Here is a 23,592-nt window from a genome sequence, read left to right as displayed (position 1 = left end):
ACTAGACACCAGACTACAAACTATAGATCGAAAAACACCAGACTACAAACTACAGACCAAGAAACACCAGAGACCCCACAGACTACAAACTACAGACCCAGAAACACCAGAGACACCACAGACTACAAACTACAGACCCAGAAACACCAGACTACAAACTACAGACCCAGAAACACCAGAGACACCACAGACTACAAACTACAGACCCAGAAACACCAGAGACACCACAGACTACAAACTACAGATCCAGAAACACTAGACACCAGACTACAAACTATAGATCCAGAAACACCAGAGACACCACAGACTACAGACCCAGAAACACCAGACTACAAACTACAGACCCAGAAACACCAGAGACACCACAGACTACAAACTACAGATCCAGAAACACCAGACTACAAACTACAGATCCAGAAACACCAGACTACAAACTACAGATCCAGACACACCAGACTACAAACTACAGATCCAGAAACACCAGACTACAAACTACAGATCCAGAAACACCAGACTACAAACTACAGATCCAGAAACACCAGACTACAAACTACAGATCCAGAAACACGACTACAAACTACAGATCCAGAAACACCAGACACCAGACTACAAACTACAGATCCAGAAACACCAGACTACAAACTACAGACCCAGAAACACCAGAGACACCACAGACTACAGACCCAGAAACACCAGAGACACGACAGACTACAAACTACAGATCCAGAAACACCAGACTACAAACTACAGATCCAGAAACACCACACACCAGACTACAAACTACAGATCCAGAAACACCAGACTACAAACTACAGATCCAGAAACACCAGACACCACAGACTACAAACGACAGATCCAGAAACACCAGACTACAAACGACAGATCCAGAAACACCAGACTACAAACTACAGATCCAGAAACACCAGACACCACAGACTACAAACTACAGATCCAGAAACACCAGACACCAGACTACAAACTACAGACCCAGAAACACCAGAGACACCACAGACTACAAACTACAGATCCAGAAACACCAGACTACAAACTACAGACCCAGAAACACCAGAGACACCACAGACTACAGACCCAGAAACACCAGATACACCACAGACTACAAACTACAGATCCGGAAACACCAGACTACAAACTACAGATCCAGAAACATTAGACACCAGACTACAAACTACAGATCCAGAAACACCAGACTACAAACTACAGATCCAGAAACACCAGACTACAAACTACAGATCCAGAAACACCAGACTACAAACTACAGATCCAGAAACACCAGACACCACAGACTACAAACTACAGATCCAGAAACACCAGACTACAAACCACAGATCCAGAAACACCAGACTACAAACTACAGATCCAGAAACACCAGAGACACCACAGACTACAAACTACAGACCCAGAAACACCAGACTACAAACTACAGATCCAGAAACACCAGACACCACAGACTACAAACTACAGATCCAGAAAATCCAGACTACAAACGACAGATCCAGAAACACCAGACTACAAACTACAGATCCAGAAACACCAGACTACAAACTACAGATCCAGACACACCAGACTACAAACTACAGATCCAGAAACACCAGACTACAAACTACAGATCCAGAAACACCAGACTACAAACTACAGATCCAGAAACGCCAGAGACACCACAGACTACAAACTACAGATCCAGATACACCAGACACCAGACTACAAACTATAGATCGAAAAACACCAGAGACACCACAGACTACAGACCCAGAAACACCAGACTACAAACTACAGACCCAGAAACACCAGAGACACCACAGACTACAAACTACAGATCCAGAAACACGAGACTACAAACTACAGATCCAGACACACCAGACTACAAACTACAGATCCAGAAACACCAGACTACAAACTACAGATCCAGAAACACCAGACTACAAACTACAGATCCAGAAACAAGACTACAAACTACAGATCCAGAAACACCAGACACCAGACTACAAACAACAGATCCAGAAACACCAGACACCAGACTACAAACTACAGATCCAGAAACACCAGACTACAAACTACAGACCCAGAAACACCAGAGACACCACAGACTACAGACCCAGAAACACCAGAGACACGACAGACTACAAACTACAGATCCAGAAACACCAGACTACAAACTACAGATCCAGAAACACCAGACTACAAACTACAGATCCAGAAACACCACACACCAGACTACAAACTACAGATCCAGAAACACCAGACTACAAACTACAGATCCAGAAACACCAGACACCACAGACTACAAACTACAGACCCAGAAAATCCAGACTACAAACAACAGATCCAGAAACACCAGACTACAAACTACAGATCCAGAAACACCAGACACCACAGACTACAAACTACAGATCCAGAAACACCAGACACCAGACTACAAACTACAGACCCAGAAACACCAGAGACACCACAGACTACAAACTACAGATCCAGAAACACCAGACGACTACAAACTACAGATCCAGAAACACCAGACTACAAACTACAGACCCAGAAACACCAGAGACACCACAGACTACAGACCCAGAAACACCAGAGACACCACAGACTACAAACTACAGATCCGGAAACACCAGACTACAAACTACAGATCCAGAAACATTAGACACCAGACTACAAACTACAGATCCAGAAACACCAGACTACAAACTACAGATCCAGAAACACCAGCCTACAAACTACAGATCCAGAAACACCAGACACCACAGACTACAAACTACGGATCCAGAAACACCAGACTACAAACCACAGATCCAGAAACACCAGACTACAAACTACAGATCCAGAAACACCAGAGACACCACAGACTACAAACTACAGACCCAGAAACACCAGACTACAAACTACAGATCCAGAAACACCAGACACCACAGACTACAAACTACAGATCCAGAAAATCAAGACTACAAACTACAGATCCGGAAACACCAGACACCACAGACTACAAACTACAGATCCAGAAACACCAGACACCAGACTACAAACTACAGACCCAGAAACACCAGAGACACCACAGACTACAAACTACAGATCCAGAAACACCAGACTACAAACTACAGATCCAGAAACACCAGACTACAAACTACAGACCATGAAACACCAGAGACACCACAGACTACAGATCCAGAAACACCAGACACCAGACTACAAACTACAGATCCAGAAACACCAGACACCACAGACTACAAACTACAGATCCAGAAACACCAGACTACAAACCACAGATCCAGAAACACCAGACTACAAACTACAGATCCAGAAACACCAGAGACACCACACACTACAAACTACAGACCCAGAAACACCAGACTACAAACTACAGATCCAGAAACACCAGACACCACAGACTACAAACTACAGATCCAGAAACACCAGACACCAGACTACAAACTACAGACCGAGAAACACCAGAGAGACCACAGTCTACAGACCCTGAAACACCAGAGACACCACAGACTACAAACTACAGATCCAGAAACGCCAGACTACAAACTACAGATCCAGAAACACGACTACAAACTATAGATCCAGAAACACCAGACTACAAACTACAGATCCAGAAACACCAGACTACAAACTACAGATCCAGAAACACCAGACTACAAACTACAGATCCAGAAACATGACTACAAACTACAGATCCAGAAACACCAGACACCAGACTACAAACTACAGATCCAGAAACACCAGACACCAGACTACAAACTACAGATCCAGAAACACCAGAGACACCACAGACTACAGACCCAGAAACACCAGAGACACCACAGACTACAAACTACAGATCCAGAAACACCAGACTACAAACTACAGATCCAGAAACACCAGACTACAAACCACAGATCCAGAAACACCAGACTACAAACTACAGATCCAGAAACACCAGAGACACCACAGACTACAAACTACAGATCCAGAAACACCAGACTACAAACTACAGATCCAGAAAAATTAGACACCAGACTACAAACTACAGACCCAGAAACACCAGAGACACCACAGACTACAAACTACAGACCCAGAAACACCAGAGACACCACAGACTACAAACTACAGATCCAGAAACACTAGACACCAGACTACAAACTATAGATCGAAAAACACCAGACTACAAACTACAGACCCAGAAACACCAGAGACACCACAGACTACAAACTACAGACCCAGAAACACCAGAGACACCACAGACTACAAAGTACAGATCCAGAAACACTAACCCAGACTACAAACTATAGATCCAAAAACACCAGACTACAAACTACAGACCAAGAAACACCAGAGACCCCACAGACTACAAACTACAGACCCAGAAACACCAGAGACACCACAGACTACAAACTACAGATCCAGAAACACCAGACTACAAACTACAGACCCAGAAACACCAGAGACACCACAGACTACAAACTACAGACCCAGAAACACCAGAGACACCACAGACTACAAACTACAGATCCAGAAACACTAACCAGACTACAAACTATAGATCGAAAAACACCAGAGACACCACAGACTACAGACCCAGAAACACCAGACTACAAACTACAGATCCAGAAACACCAGAGACACCACAGACTACAAACTACAGATCCAGAAACACCAGACTACAAACTACAGATCCAGAAACACCAGACTACAAACTACAGATCCAGACACACCAGACTACAAACTACAGATCCAGAAACACCAGACTACAAACTACAGATCCAGAAACACCAGAGACACCACAGACTACAAACTACAGACCCAGAAACACCAGAGACACCACAGACTACAAACTACAGATCCAGAAACACTAGACACCAGACTACAAACTATAGATCCAGAAACACCAGAGACACCACAGACTACAGACCCAGAAACACCAGACTACAAACTACAGACCCAGAAACACCAGAGACACCACAGACTACAAACTACAGATCCAGAAACACCAGACTACAAACTACAGATCCAGAAACACCAGACTACAAACTACAGATCCAGACACACCAGACTACAAACTACAGATCCAGAAACACCAGACTACAAACTACAGATCCAGAAACACCAGACTACAAACTACAGATCCAGAAACACCAGACTACAAACTACAGATCCAGAAACACGACTACAAACTACAGATCCAGAAACACCAGACACCAGACTACAAACTACAGATCCAGAAACACCAGACTACAAACTACAGACCCAGAAACACCAGAGACACCACAGACTACAGACCCAGAAACACCAGAGACACGACAGACTACAAACTACAGATCCAGAAACACCAGACTACAAACTACAGATCCAGAAACACCAGACTACAAACTACAGATCCAGAAACACCACACACCAGACTACAAACTACAGATCCAGAAACACCAGACTACAAACTACAGATCCAGAAACACCAGACACCACAGACTACAAACTACAGATCCAGAAACACCAGACTACAAACGACAGATCCAGAAACACCAGACTACAAACTACAGATCCAGAAACACCAGACACCACAGACTACAAACTACAGATCCAGAAACACCAGACACCAAGACTACAAACTACAGACCCAGAAACACCAGAGACACCACAGACTACAAACTACAGATCCAGAAACACCAGACTACAAACTACAGACCCAGAAACACCAGAGACACCACAGACTACAGACCCAGAAACACCAGATACACCACAGACTACAAACTACAGATCCGGAAACACCAGACTACAAACTACAGATCCAGAAACATTAGACACCAGACTACAAACTACAGATCCAGAAACACCAGACTACAAACTACAGATCCAGAAACACCAGACACCACAGACTACAAACTACAGATCCAGAAACACCAGACTACAAACCACAGATCCAGAAACACCAGACTACAAACTACAGATCCAGAAACACCAGAGACACCACAGACTACAAACTACAGACCCAGAAACACCAGACTACAAACTACAGATCCAGAAACACCAGACACCACAGACTACAAACTACAGATCCAGAAAATCCAGACTACAAACGACAGATCCAGAAACACCAGACTACAAACTACAGATCCAGAAACACCAGACTACAAACTACAGATCCAGACACACCAGACTACAAACTACAGATCCAGAAACACCAGACTACAAACTACAGATCCAGAAACACCAGACTACAAACTACAGATCCAGAAACACCAGAGACACCACAGACTACAAACTACAGATCCAGATACACCAACACCAGACTACAAACTATAGATCGAAAAACACCAGAGACACCACAGACTACAAACTAGACCCAGAAACACCAGACTACAAACTACAGACCCAGAAACACCAGAGACACCACAGACTACAAACTACAGATCCAGAAACACCAGACTACAAACTACAGATCCAGACACACCAGACTACAAACTACAGATCCAGAAACACCAGACTACAAACCACAGATCCAGAAACACCAGACTACAAACTACAGATCCAGAAACACCAGACACCAGACTACAAACAACAGATCCAGAAACACCAGACACCAGACTACAAACTACAGATCCAGAAACACCAGACTACAAACTACAGACCCAGAAACACCAGAGACACCACAGACTACAGACCCAGAAACACCAGAGACACGACAGACTACAAACTACAGATCCAGAAACACCAGACTACAAACTACAGATCCAGAAACACCAGACTACAAACTACAGATCCAGAAACACCACACACCAGACTACAAACTACAGATCCAGAAACACCAGACTACAAACTACAGATCCAGAAACACCAGACACCACAGACTACAAACTACAGACCCAGAAAATCCAGACTACAAACTACAGATCCAGAAACACCAGACTACAAACTACAGATCCAGAAACACCAGACACCACAGACTACAAACTACAGATCCAGAAACACCAGACACCAGACTACAAACTACAGACCCAGAAACACCAGAGACACCACAGACTACAAACTACAGATCCAGAAACACCAGACTACAAACTACAGATCCAGAAACACCAGACTACAAACTACAGACCCAGAAACACCAGAGACACCACAGACTACAGACCCAGAAACACCAGAGACACCACAGACTACAAACTACAGATCCGGAAACACCAGACTACAAACTACAGATCCAGAAACATTAGACACCAGACTACAAACTACAGATCCAGAAACACCAGACTACAAACTACAGATCCAGAAACACCAGCCTACAAACTACAGATCCAGAAACACCAGACACCACAGACTACAAACTACGGATCCAGAAACACCAGACTACAAACTACAGATCCAGAAACACCAGAGACACCACAGACTACAAACTACAGACCCAGAAACACCAGACTACAAACTACAGATCCAGAAACACCAGACACCACAGACTACAAACTACAGATCCAGAAAATCAAGACTACAAACTACAGATCCAGAAACACCAGACACCACAGACTACAAACTACAGATCCAGAAACACCAGACACCAGACTACAAACTACAGACCCAGAAACACCAGAGACACCACAGACTACAAACTACAGATCCAGAAACACCAGACTACAAACTACAGATCCAGAAACACCAGACTACAAACTACAGACCATGAAACACCAGAGACACCACAGACTACAGATCCAGAAACACCAGACACCAGACTACAAACTACAGATCCAGAAACACCAGACACCACAGACTACAAACTACAGATCCAGAAACACCAGACTACAAACCACAGATCCAGAAACACCAGACTACAAACTACAGATCCAGAAACACCAGAGACACCACACACTACAAACTACAGACCCAGAAACACCAGACTACAAACTACAGATCCAGAAACACCAGACACCACAGACTACAAACTACAGATCCAGAAACACCAGACACCAGACTACAAACTACAGACCCAGAAACACCAGAGAGACCACAGACTACAGACCCTGAAACACCAGAGACACCACAGACTACAAACTACAGACCCAGAAACAGCAGACTACAAACTACAGATCCAGACACACCAGACTACAAACTACAGATCCAGAAACACCAGACTACAAACTACAGATCCAGAAACACCAGACTACAAACTACAGATCCAGAAACACCAGACTACAAACTACAGATCCAGAAACATGACTACAAACTACAGATCCAGAAACACCAGACACCAGACTACAAACTACAGATCCAGAAACACCAGACACCAGACTACAAACTACAGATCCAGAAACACCAGAGACACCACAGACTACAGACCCAGAAACACCAGAGACACCACAGACTACAAACTACAGATCCAGAAACACCAGACTACAAACTACAGATCCAGAAACACCAGACTACAAACTACAGATCCAGAAACACCAGACTACAAACTACAGACCCAGAAACACCAGAGACACCACAGACTACAAACTACAGATCCAGAAACACCAGACTACAAACTACAGATCCAGAAACACCAGACTACAAACTACAGACCCAGAAACACCAGAGACACCACAGACTACAAACTCCAGACCCAGAAACACCAGAGACACCACAGACTACAAACTACAGATCCAGAAACACTAGACACCAGACTACAAACTATAGATCGAAAAACACCAGACTACAAACTACAGACCCAGAAACACCAGAGACACCACAGACTACAAACTACAGACCCAGAAACACCAGAGACACCACAGACTACAAAGTACAGATCCAGAAACACTAGACACCAGACTACAAACTATAGATCGAAAAACACCAGACTACAAACTACAGACCAAGAAACACCAGAGACCCCACAGACTACAAACTACAGACCCAGAAACACCAGAGACACCACAGACTACAAACTACAGACCCAGAAACACCAGACTACAAACTACAGACCCAGAAACACCAGAGACACCACAGACTACAAACTACAGATCCAGAAACACCAGACTACAAACTACAGATCCAGAAACACTAACACCAGACTACAAACTATAGATCCAAAAACACCAGACACCACAAACTACAGATCCAGAAACACCAGACTACAAACTACAGATCCAGAAACACCAGAGACACCACAGACTACAAACTACAGATCCAGAAACACCAGACTACAAACTACAGATCCAGAAACACCAGACTACAAACTACAGATCCAGACACACCAGACTACAAACTACAGATCCAGAAACACCAGACTACAAACTACAGATCCAGAAACACCAGACTACAAACTACAGATCCAGAAACACCAGACTACAAACTACAGATCCAGAAACACCAGACACCAGACTACAAACTACAGATCCAGAAACACCAGACACCAGACTACAAACTACAGATCCAGACACACCAGACTACAAACTACAGACCCAGAAACACCAGAGACACCACAGACTACAGACCCAGAAACACCAGAGACACGACAGACTACAAACTACAGATCCAGAAACACCAGACTACAAACTACAGATCCAGAAACACCAGACTACAAACTACAGATCCAGAAACACCACACACCAGACTACAAACTACAGATCCAGAAACACCAGACTACAAACTACAGATCCAGAAACACCAGACACCACAGACTACAAACTACAGATCCAGAAACACCAGACACCAGACTACAAACTACAGACCCAGAAACACCAGAGACACCACAGACTACAAACTACAGATCCAGAAACACCAGACTACAAACTACAGACCCAGAAACACCAGAGACACCACAGACTACAGACCCAGAAACACCAGATACACCACAGACTACAAACTACAGATCCAGAAACATTAGACACCAGACTACAAACTACAGATCCAGAAACATTAGACACCAGACTACAAACTACAGATCCAGAAACACCAGACTACAAACTACAGATCCAGAAACACCAGACACCACAGACTACAAACTACAGATCCAGAAACACCAGACTACAAACCACAGATCCAGAAACACCAGACTACAAACTACAGATCCAGAAACACCAGAGACACCACAGACTACAAACTACAGACCCAGAAACACCAGACTACAAACTACAGATCCAGAAACACCAGACACCACAGACTACAAACTACAGATCCAGAAAATCCAGACTACAAACTACAGATCCAGAAACACCAGACTACAAACTACAGATCCAGAAACACCAGACTACAAACTACAGATCCAGACACACCAGACTACAAACTACAGATCCAGAAACACCAGACTACAAACTACAGATCCAGAAACACCAGACTACAAACTACAGACCCAGAAACACCAGAGACACCACAGACTACAAAGTACAGATCCAGAAACACCAGACACCAGACTACAAACTATAGATCGAAAAACACCAGAAACACCACAGACTACATCAGACCCAGAAACACCAGACTACAAACTACAGACCCAGAAACACCAGAGACACCACAGACTACAAACTACAGATCCAGAAACACCAGACTACAAACTACAGATCCAGACACACCAGACTACAAACTACAGATCCAGAAACACCAGACTACAAACTACAGATCCAGAAACACCAGACTACAAACTACAGATCCAGAAACACCAGACACCAGACTACAAACAACAGATCCAGAAACACCAGACACCAGACTACAAACTACAGATCCAGAAACACCAGACTACAAACTACAGACCCAGAAACACCAGAGACACCACAGACTACAGACCCAGAAACACCAGAGACACCACAGACTACAAACTACAGATCCAGAAACACCAGACTACAAACTACAGATCCAGAAACACCAGACTACAAACTACAGATCCAGAAACACCACACACCAGACTACAAACTACAGATCCAGAAACACCAGACTACAAACTACAGATCCAGAAACACCAGACACCACAGACTACAAACTACAGATCCAGAAAATCCAGACTACAAACTACAGATCCAGAAACACCAGACTACAAACTACAGATCCAGAAACACCAGACACCACAGACTACAAACTACAGATCCAGAAACACCAGACACCAGACTACAAACTACAGACCCAGAAACACCAGAGACACCACAGACTACAAACTACAGATCCAGAAACACCAGACTACAAACTACAGATCCAGAAACACCAGACTACAAACTACAGACCCAGAAACACCAGAGACACCACAGACTACATGACCCAGAAACACCAGAGACACCACAGACTACAAACTACAGATCCAGAAACACCAGACTACAAACTACAGATCCAGAAACATCCAGACTACAAACTACAGATCCAGAAACACCAGACTACAAACTACAGATCCAGAAACACCAGACTACAAACTACAGATCCAGAAACACCAGACACCACAGACTACAAACTACAGATCCAGAAACACCAGACTACAAACTACAGATCCAGAAACACCAGACTACAAACTACAGATCCAGAAACACCAGACACCACAGACTACAAACTACAGACCCAGAAACACCAGACTACAAACTACAGATCCAGAAACACCAGACACCACAGACTACAAACTACAGATCCAGAAACAGCCCAGACTACAAACTACAGATCCAGAAACACCAGACTACAAACTACAGATCCAGAAACACGACTACAAACTATAGATCCAGAAACACCAGAGACACCACAGACTACAAACTACAGATCCAGAAACACCAGACTACAAACTACAGATCCAGAAACATTAGACACCAGACTACAAACTACAGATCCAGAAACACCAGACTACAAACTACAGATCCAGAAACACCAGACTACAAACTACAGATCCAGAAACACCAGACAGACTACAAACTACAGACCCAGAAACACCAGACACCAGACTACAAACAACAGATCCAGAAACACCAGACACCAGACTACAAACTACAGATCCAGAAACACCAGACTACAAACTACAGACCCAGAAACACCAGAGACACCACAGACTACAGACCCAGAAACACCAGAGACACCACAGACTACAAACTACAGATCCAGAAACACCAGACTACAAACTACAGATCCAGAAACACCAGACTACAAACTACAGATCCAGAAACACCACCCCAGACTACAAACTACAGATCCAGAAACACCAGACTACAAACTACAGATCCAGAAACACCAGACACCACAGACTACAAACTACAGATCCAGAAAATCCAGACTACAAACTACAGATCCAGAAACACCAGACTACAAACTACAGATCCAGAAACACCAGACACCACAGACTACAAACTACAGATCCAGAAACACCAGACACCAGACTACAAACTACAGACCCAGAAACACCAGAGACACCACAGACTACAAACTACAGATCCAGAAACACCAGACTACAAACTACAGATCCAGAAACACCAGACTACAAACTACAGACCCAGAAACACCAGAGACACCACAGACTACAGACCCAGAAACACCAGAGACACCACAGACTACAAACTACAGATCCAGAAACACCAGACTACAAACTACAGATCCAGAAACACCAGACTACAAACTACAGATCCAGAAACACCAGACTACAAACTACAGATCCAGAAACACCAGACTACAAACTACAGATCCAGAAACACCAGACACCACAGACTACAAACTACAGATCCAGAAACACCAGACTACAAACCACAGATCCAGAAACACCAGACTACAAACTACAGATCCAGAAACACCAGAGACACCACAGACTACAAACTACAGATCCAGAAACACCAGACTACAAACTACAGATCCAGAAACACCAGACACCACAGACTACAAACTACAGATCCAGAAAATCCAGACTACAAACGACAGATCCAGAAACACCAGACTACAAACTACAGATCCAGAAACACCAGACTACAAACTACAGATCCAGACACACCAGACTACAAACTACAGATCCAGAAACACCAGACTACAAACTACAGATCCAGAAACACCAGACTACAAACTACAGACCCAGAAACACCAGAGACACCACAGACTACAAAGTACAGATCCAGAAACACTAGACACCAGACTACAAACTACAGATCCAAAAACACCAGAGACACCACAAACTACAGATCCAGAAACACGACTACAAACTACAGATCCAGAAACACCAGAGACACCACAGACTACAAACTACAGATCCAGAAACACCAGACTACAAACTACAGATCCAGACACACCAGACTACAAACTACAGATCCAGAAACACCAGACTACAAACTACAGATCCAGAAACACCAGACTACAAACTACAGATCCAGAAACACCAGACACCAGACTACAAACAACAGATCCAGAAACACCAGACACCAGACTACAAACTACAGATCCAGAAACACCAGACTACAAACTACAGACCCAGAAACACCAGAGACACCACAGACTACAGACCCAGAAACACCAGAGACACGACAGACTACAAACTACAGATCCAGAAACACCAGACTACAAACTACAGATCCAGAAACACCAGACTACAAACTACAGATCCAGAAACACCACAGACTACAAACTACAGATCCAGAAACACCAGACTACAAACTACAGATCCAGAAACACCAGACACAAGTACAAACTACAGATCCAGAAAATCCAGACTACAAACTACAGATCCAGAAACACCAGACTACAAACTACAGATCCAGAAACACCAGACACCACAGACTACAAACTACAGATCCAGAAACACCAGACACCAGACTACAAACTACAGACCCAGAAACACCAGAGACACCACAGACTACAAACTACAGATCCAGAAACACCAGACTACAAACTACAGATCCAGAAACACCAGACTACAAACTACAGACCCAGAAACACCAGAGACACCACAGACTACAGACCCAGAAACACCAGATACACCACAGACTACAAACTACAGATCCGGAAACACCAGACTACAAACTACAGATCCAGAAACATTAGACACCAGACTACAAACTACAGATCCAGAAACACCAGACTACAAACTACAGATCCAGAAACACCAGACTACAAACTACAGATCCAGAAACACCAGACACCACAGACTACAAACTACAGATCCAGAAACACCAGACTACAAACCACAGATCCAGAAACACCAGACTACAAACTACAGATCCAGAAACACAAGAGACACCACAGACTACAAACTACAGACCCAGAAACACCAGACTACAAACTACAGATCCAGAAACATCAGACACCACAGACTACAAACTACAGATCCAGAAAATCCAGACTACAAACGACAGATCCAGAAACACCAGACTACAAACTACAGATCCAGAAACACCAGACACCACAGACTACAAACTACAGATCCAGAAACACCAGAGACACCACGACTACAAACTACAGACCCAGAAACACCAGACTACAAACTACAGATCCAGAAACACCAGACTACAAACTACAGACCAAGAAACACCAGAGACACCACAGACTACAGATCCAGAAACACCAGACACCAGACTACAAACTACAGATCCAGAAACACCAGACACCAGAATACAAACTACAGATCCAGAAACACCAGACTACAAACTACAGATCCAGAAACACCAGACTACAAACTACAGACCCAGAAACACCAGAGACACCACAGACTACAAACTACAGACCCAGAAACACCAGACTACAAACTACAGATCCAGAAACACCAGACACCACAGACTACAAACTACAGATCCAGAAACACCAGACACCAGACTACAAACTACAGACCCAGAAACACCAGAGACACCACAGACTACAGACCCAGAAACACCAGAGACACCACAGACTACAAACTACAGATCCAGAAACACCAGACTACAAACTACAGATCCAGACACACCAGACTACAAACTACAGATCCAGAAACACCAGACTACAAACTACAGATCCAGAAACACCAGACTACAAACTACAGATCCAGAAACGCCAGACTACAAACTACAGATCCAGAAACACGACTACAAACTATAGATCCAGAAACACCAGAGACACCACAGACTACAAACTACAGATCCAGAAACACCAGACACCAGACTACAAACTACAGACCCAGAAACACCAGAGACACCACAGACTACAGACCCAGAAACACCAGAGACACCACAGACTACAAACTACAGATCCAGAAACACCAGACTACAAACTACAGATCCAGAAACACCAGACTACAAACTACAGATCCAGAAACACGACTACAAACTATAGATCCAGAAACACCAGAGACACCACAGACTACAAACTACAGATCCAGAAACACCAGACTACAAACTACAGATCCAGAAACACCAGACTACAAACTACAGACCCAGAAACACCAGAGACACCACAGACTACAAACTACAGACCCAGAAACACCAGAGACACCACAGACTACAAACTACAGAGCCAGAAACACTAGACACCAGACTACAAACTACAGATCCAGAAACACCAGACTACAAACTACAGATCCAGAAACACCAGACTACAAACTACAGACCCAGAAACACCAGAGACACCACAGACTACAAAGTACAGATCCAGAAACACTAGACACCAGACTACAAACTATAGATCGAAAAACACCAGACTACAAACTACAGACCAAGAAACACCAGAGACCCCACAGACTACAAACTACAGACCCAGAAACACCAGAGACACCACAGACTACAAACTACAGACCCAGAAACACCAGACTACAAACTACAGACCCAGAAACACCAGAGACACCACAGACTACAAACTACAGACCCAGAAACACCAGAGACACCACAGACTACAAACTACAGATCCAGAAACACTACACCAGACTACAAACTACAGATCCAGAAACACCAGAGACACCACAAACTACAGACCCAGAAACACCAGACTACAAACTACAGACCCAGAAACACCAGAGACACCACAGACTACAAACTACAGATCCAGAAACACCAGACTACAAACTACAGATCCAGAAACACCAGACTACAAACTACAGATCCAGAAACACCAGACTACAAACTACAGATCCAGAAACACCAGACTACAAACTACAGATCCAGAAACACCAGACTACAAACCACAGATCCAGAAACACCAGACTACAAACTACAGATCCAGAAACACCAGACACCAGACTACAAACAACAGATCCAGAAACACCAGACACCAGACTACAAACTACAGATCCAGAAACACCAGACTACAAACTACAGACCCAGAAACACCAGAGACACCACAGACTACAGACCCAGAAACACCAGAGACACGACAGACTACAAACTACAGATCCAGAAACACCAGACTACAAACTACAGATCCAGAAACACCAGACTACAAACTACAGATCCAGAAACACCAGACTACAAACTACAGATCCAGAGACACCACACACCAGACTACAAACTACAGATCCAGAAACACCAGACACCAGACTACAAACTACAGATCCAGAAACACCAGAGACACCACAGACTACAAACTACAGATCCAGAAACACCAGACTACAAACTACAGATCCAGAAACACCAGAGACACCACAGACTACAGACCCAGAAACACCAGATACACCACAGACTACAAACTACAGATCCAGAAACATATAGACACCAAGACTACAAACTACAGATCCAGAAACATACCCAGACTACAAACTACAGATCCAGAAACACCAGACTACAAACTACAGATCCAGAAACACCAGACTACAAACTACAGATCCAGAAACACCAGACACCACAGACTACAAACTACAGATCCAGAAACACCAGACTACAAACCACAGATCCAGAAACATTCCAGACTACAAACTACAGATCCAGAAACACCAGAGACCAACTACAAACTACAGACCCAGAAACACCAGACTACAAACTACAGATCCAGAAACACCAGACACCACAGACTACAAACTACAGATCCAGAAAATCCAGACTACAAACGACAGATCCAGAAACACCAGACTACAAACTACAGATCCAGAAACACCAGAGCACCACAGACTACAAACTACAGACCCAGAAACACCAGACAAGACTACAAACTACAGACCCAGAAACACCAGAGACACCACAGACTACAAACTACAGATCCAGAAACACCAGACTACAAACTACAGATCCAGAAACACCAGACTACAAACTACAGATCCAGACACACCAGACTACAAACTACATATCCAGAAAATCCAGACTACAAATGACAGATCCAGAAACACCAGACTACAAACTACAGATCCAGAAACACCAGACACCACAGACTACAAACTACAGATCCAGAAACACCAGACACCAGACTACAAACTACAGACCCAGAAACACCAGAGACACCACAGACTACAAACTACAGATCCAGAAACACCAGACTACAAACTACAGATCCAGAAACACCAGACTACAAACTACAGACCCAGAAACACCAGAGACACCACAGACTACAGACCCAGAAACACCAGATACACCACAGACTACAAACTACAGATCCGGAAACACCAGACTACTAACTACAGATCCAGAAACATTAGACACCAGACTACAAACTACAGATCCAGAAACACCAGACTACAAACTACAGATCCAGAAACACCAGACTACAAACTACAGATCCAGAAACACCAGACTACAAACTACAGATCCAGAAACACCAGACTACAAACCACAGATCCAAAAACACCAGACTACAAACTACAGATCCAGAAACACCAGAGACACCACAGACTACAAACTACAGACCCAGAAACACCAGACTACAAACTACAGATCCAGAAACACCAGACACCACAGACTACAAACTACAGATCCAGAAAATCCAGACTACAAACGACAGATCCAGAAACACCAGACTACAAACTACAGATCCAGAAACACCAGACACCACAGACTACAAACTACAGATCCAGAAACACCAGACACCAGACTACAAACTACAGACCCAGAAACACCAGACTACAAACTACAGATCCAGAAACACCAGACTACAAACTACAGATCCAGAAACACCAGACTACAAACTACAGACCCAGAAACACCAGAGACACCACAGACTACAAACTACAGACCCAGAAACACCAGAGACACCACAGACTACAAAGTACAGATCCAGAAACACCAGACTACAAACTACAGATCCAGAAACACCAGACTACAAACTACAGACCCAGAAACACCAGAACACCACAGACTACAAACTACAGATCCAGAAACACCAGACTACAAACTACAGATCCAGAAACACCAGACACCAGACTACAAACTACAGATCCAGAAACACCAGACTACAAACTACAGACCCAGAAACACCAGAGACACCACAGACTACAGACCCAGAAACACCAAAGACACCACAGACTACAAACTACAGATCCAGAAACACCAGACTAAAAACTACAAATCCAGACACACCAGACTACAAACTTCAGATCCAGAAACACCAGACTACAAACTACAGATCCAGAAACGCCAGAGACACCACAGACTACAAACTACAGATCCAGAAACACCAGACTACAAACTACAGATCCAGAAACACCAGACTACAAACTACAGACCCAGAAACACCAGAGACACCACAGACTACAAACTACAGACCCAAAAACACCAGACACCACAGACTACAAACTACAGACCCAGAAACAGCAGACTACAAACTACAGATCCAGACACACCAGACTACAAACTACAGATCCAGAAACGCCAGACTACAAACTACAGATCCAGAAACCCCAGACTACAAACTACAGATCCAGAAACACCAGACTACAAACTACAGATCCAGAAACACCAGACTACAAACTACAGATCCAGAAACACCAGACACCACAGACTACAAACTACAGATCCAGAAACACCAGACACCACAGACTACAAACTACAGACCCAGAAACACCAGACTACAAACTACAGACCCAGAAACACCAGACTACAAACTACAGATCCAGACACACCAGACTACAAACTACAGATCCAGAAACACCAGACTACAAACTACAGATCCAGAAACACCAGACTACAAACTACAGATCCAGACACACCAGACTACAAACTACAGATCCAGAAACACCAGACTACAAACTACAGATCCAGAAACACCAGACTACAAACTACAGATCCAGAAACACCAGAGACACCACAGACTACAAACTACAGATCCAGAAACACCAGACACCAGACTACAAACTATAGATCCAAAAACACCAGAACACCACAAACTACAGATCCAGAAACACCAGACTACAAACTACAGACCCAGAAACACCAGAGACACCACAGACTACAAACTACAGATCCAGAAACACCAGACTACAAACTACAGATCCAGAAACACCAGACTACAAACTACAGATCCAGAAACACCAGACTACAAACTACAGATCCAGAAACACCAGACTACAAACTACAGATCCAGAAACACCAGACACCAGACTACAAACAACAGATCCAGAAACACCAGACACCAGACTACAAACTACAGATCCAGAAACACCAGACTACAAACTACAGACCCAGAAACACCAGAGACACCACAGACTACAGACCCAGAAACACCAGAGACACGACAGACTACAAACTACAGATCCAGAAACACCAGACTACAAACTACAGATCCAGAAACACCAGACTACAAACTACAGATCCAGAAACACCAGACTACAAACTACAGATCCAGAAACACCAGACTACAAACTACAGATCCAGAAACACCAGACACCACAGACTACAAACTACAGATCCAGAAACACCAGACTACAAACTACAGATCCAGAAACACCAGACACCACAGACTACAAACTACAGATCCAGAAACACCAGACACCAGACTACAAACTACAGACCCAGAAACACCAGAGACACCACAGACTACAAACTACAGATCCAGAAACACCAGACTACAAACTACAGATCCAGAAACACCAGACTACAAACTACAGACCCAGAAACACCAGAGACACCACAGACTACAGACCCAGAAACACCAGATACACCACAGACTACAAACTACAGATCCGGAAACACCAGACTACAAACTACAGATCCAGAAACATTAGACACCAGACTACAAACTACAGATCCAGAAACACCAGACTACAAACTACAGATCCAGAAACACCAGACTACAAACTACAGATCCAGAAACACCAGACACCACAGACTACAAACTACAGATCCAGAAACACCAGACTACAAACCACAGATCCAGAAACACCAGACTACAAACTACAGATCCAGAAACACAAGAGACACCACAGACTACAAACTACAGACCCAGAAACACCAGACTACAAACTACAGATCCAGAAACACCAGACTACAAACTACAGACCCAGAAACACCAGAGACACCACAGACTACAAACTACAGACCCAGAAACACCAGACACCACAGACTACAAACTACAGACCCAGAAACACCAGACTACAAACTACAGATCCAGACACACCAGACTACAAACTACAGATCCAGAAACACCAGACTACAAACTACAGACCCAGAAACACCAGACTACAAACTACAGATCCAGAAAATCCAGACTACAAACGACAGATCCAGAAACACCAGACTACAAACTACAGATCCAGAAACACCAGACACCAGACTACAAACAACAGATCCAGAAACACCAGACACCAGACTACAAACTACAGATCCAGAAACACCAGACTACAAACTACAGACCCAGAAACACCAGAGCTACAAACTACAGATCCAGACACACCAGACTACAAACTACAGATCCAGAAACACCAGACTACAAACTACAGATCCAGAAACACCAGACTACAAACTACAGATCCAGAAACACCAGACTACAAACTACAGATCCAGAAACACCAGACTACAAACTACAGATCCAGAAACACCAGACACCACAGACTACAAACTACAGATCCAGAAACACCAGAGACACCACAGACTACAAACTACAGATCCAGAAACACCAGACACCAGACTACAAACTACAGACCCAGAAACACCAGAGACACCACAGACTACAAACTACAGACCCAGAAACACCAGACTACAAACTACAGACCCAGAAACACCAGAGACACCACAGACTACAAACTACAGATCCAGAAACACCAGACTACAAACTACAGATCCAGACACACCAGACTACAAACTACAGATCCAGAAACACCAGACTACAAACTACAGATCCAGAAACACCAGACTACAAACTACAGATCCAGAAACACCAGACTACAAACTACAGATCCAGAAACACCAGACACCAGACTACAAACAACAGATCCAGAAACACCAGACACCAGACTACAAACTACAGATCCAGAAACACCAGACTACAAACTACAGACCCAGAAACACCAGAGACACCACAGACTACAGACCCAGAAACACCAGAGACACGACAGACTACAAACTACAGATCCAGAAACACCAGACTACAAACTACAGATCCAGAAACACCAGACTACAAACTACAGATCCAGAAACACCAGACTACAAACTACAGATCCAGAAACACCAGACTACAAACTACAGATCCAGAAACACCAGACACCACAGACTACAAACTACAGATCCAGAAAATCCAGACTACAAACGACAGATCCAGAAACACCAGACTACAAACTACAGATCCAGAAACACCAGACACCACAGACTACAAACTACAGATCCAGAAACACCAGACACCAGACTACAAACTACAGACCCAGAAACACCAGAGACACCACAGACTACAAACTACAGATCCAGAAACACCAGACTACAAACTACAGATCCAGAAACACCAGACTACAAACTACAGACCCAGAAACACCAGAGACACCACAGACTACAGACCCAGAAACACCAGATACACCACAGACTACAAACTACAGATCCGGAAACACCAGACTACAAACTACAGATCCAGAAACATTAGACACCAGACTACAAACTACAGATCCAGAAACACCAGACTACAAACTACAGATCCAGAAACACCAGACTACAAACTACAGATCCAGAAACACCAGACACCACAGACTACAAACTACAGATCCAGAAACACCAGACTACAAACCACAGATCCAGAAACACCAGACTACAAACTACAGATCCAGAAACACCAGAGACACCACAGACTACAAACTACAGACCCAGAAACACCAGACTACAAACTACAGATCCAGAAACATCAGACACCACAGACTACAAACTACAGATCCAGAAAATCAAGACTACAAACGACAGATCCAGAAACACCAGACCGATACAAACTACAGATCCAGAAACACCAGACACCACAGACTACAAACTACAGATCCAGAAACACCAGACACCAGAATACAAACTACAGACCCAGAAACACCAGACTACAAACTACAGATCCAGAAACACCAGACTACAAACTACAGACCCAGAAACACCAGAGACACCACAGACTACAAACTACAGACCCAGAAACACCAGACTACAAACTACAGATCCAGACACACCAGACTACAAACTACAGATCCAGAAACACCAGACTACAGATCCAGAAACACCAGACTACCAACTACAGATCCAGAAACACCAGACTACAAACTACAGATCCAGAAACACCAGACTACAAACTATAGATCCAGAAACACCAGAGACACCACAGACTACAAACTACAGACCCAGAAACACCAGAGACACCACAGATTACAAACTACAGACCCAGAAACACCAGAGACACCACAGACTACAAACTACAGACCCAAAAACACCAGACTACAAACTAAAGATCCAGAAACATCCAGACTACAAACTACAGATCCAGAAACACCAGACTACAAACTACAGATCCAGAAACACCAGACTACAAACTACAGATCCAGAAACACCAGACTACAAACTACAGATCCAGAAACGCCAGACTACAAACTACAGATCCAGAAACATGAATACAAACTACAGATCCAGAAACACCAGACACCAGACTACAAACTACAGATCCAGAAACACCAGACACCAGACTACAAACTACAGATCCAGAAACACCAGACTACAAACTACAGACCCAGAAACACCAGAGACACCACAGACTACAGACCCAGAAACACCAGAGACACCACAGACTACAAACTACAGATCCAGAAACACCAGACTACAAACTACAGATCCAGACACACCAGACTACAAACTACAGATCCAGAAACACTAGACTACAAACTTCAGATCCAGAAACACCAGACTACAAACTACAGATCCAGAAACGCCAGAGACACCACAGACTACAAACTACAGATCCAGAAACACCAGACTACAAACTACAGATCCAGAAACACCAGACTACAAACTACAGACCCAGAAACACCAGAGACACCACAGACTACAAACTACAGACCCAGAAACACCAGAGACACCACAGACTACAAACTACAGATCCAGAAACACCAGACTACAAACTACAGATCCAGAAACACCAGACTACAAACTACAGATCCAGAAACACCAGACTACAAACTACAGATCCAGAAACAACCCAGACTACAAACTACAGATCCAGAAACACCAGACTACAAACCACAGATCCAGAAACACCAGACTACAAACTACAGATCCAGAAACACCAGACACCAGACTACAAACAACAGATCCAGAAACACAAAACACCAGACTACAAACTACAGATCCAGAAACACCAGACTACAAA

At 43.8% G+C, this 23,592-nt stretch overlaps 1 protein-coding gene across 2 annotated transcripts in view; it reads right to left on the bottom strand.

The window, feature by feature from the left end:
• Positions 1 to 23,592, bottom strand: part of egln1a (egl-9 family hypoxia-inducible factor 1a) — a 217,595-nt gene that overhangs the window by 113,865 nt on the left and 80,138 nt on the right. The gene's annotated exons all lie outside the window — the stretch shown is intronic.

Source organism: Salmo salar, chromosome ssa19, assembly GCF_905237065.1.
Source record: "Salmo salar chromosome ssa19, Ssal_v3.1, whole genome shotgun sequence".
Classification (NCBI taxonomy): Eukaryota; Metazoa; Chordata; class Actinopteri; order Salmoniformes; family Salmonidae; genus Salmo; species Salmo salar.
The sequence above is the reverse complement of the archived record's forward strand: the minus strand, read 5'-3'. Positions and strand labels throughout refer to the sequence as shown.